Source organism: Corvus brachyrhynchos, unplaced genomic scaffold (assembly GCF_000691975.1).
Source record: "Corvus brachyrhynchos isolate BGI_N302 unplaced genomic scaffold, ASM69197v1 scaffold5, whole genome shotgun sequence".
Classification (NCBI taxonomy): domain Eukaryota; kingdom Metazoa; phylum Chordata; class Aves; order Passeriformes; family Corvidae; genus Corvus; species Corvus brachyrhynchos.
Window position 1 is genome coordinate 5559386 of NW_008238321.1, and position 537 is coordinate 5559922.

Below are 537 nucleotides of genomic sequence, written 5' to 3' on the forward strand. Positions count from 1 at the left end.
AGGGGCAGCATGCAGAGGGCAGCGGCACCGCCGGCGCCGGCCCCACGCCGGGGTCCCGCAGCCCCGGGGGGAGCTCCCGGCCGCCGGACACGTCCCTTGGCGTTAGGGAATGGGGATCCATCCAAGCGCGTCGCTGCGGCCGCAGGGCCAGGGCGGCAGAGCCAGACCCCGGTTTTTGTCCAAAGGGCACCAAAATTTTTTCCTCTCGCACCAAGGAAGGTGCCATTTCCACGAGAGCCTAAGCCCGGGGAGTCATCCGAGAGGTTTTGGATAAACTACAAAAGAAGGGATTTGTGGTGCTAGTTTTTGGAAGGAGAAGGAACCTGCAGCAGCTCAGCCCCTTTGGAAACCTGCCCAGGTTCACCTTCAAAGCCCTCACCTTGCCACATGCCGGGCTGTCACTTCCTCCTCTCCGGGACCCCCCGCGCCCACGACGGGCCCCGATCGGACCCCGCATCCCTCCGTGGGAGGGTCCCAACGGGTGACCCCGGCTCTGCGCTCCCGGGGCAGGGTGGTCCCGCTGTGCCCGCTCCTGCA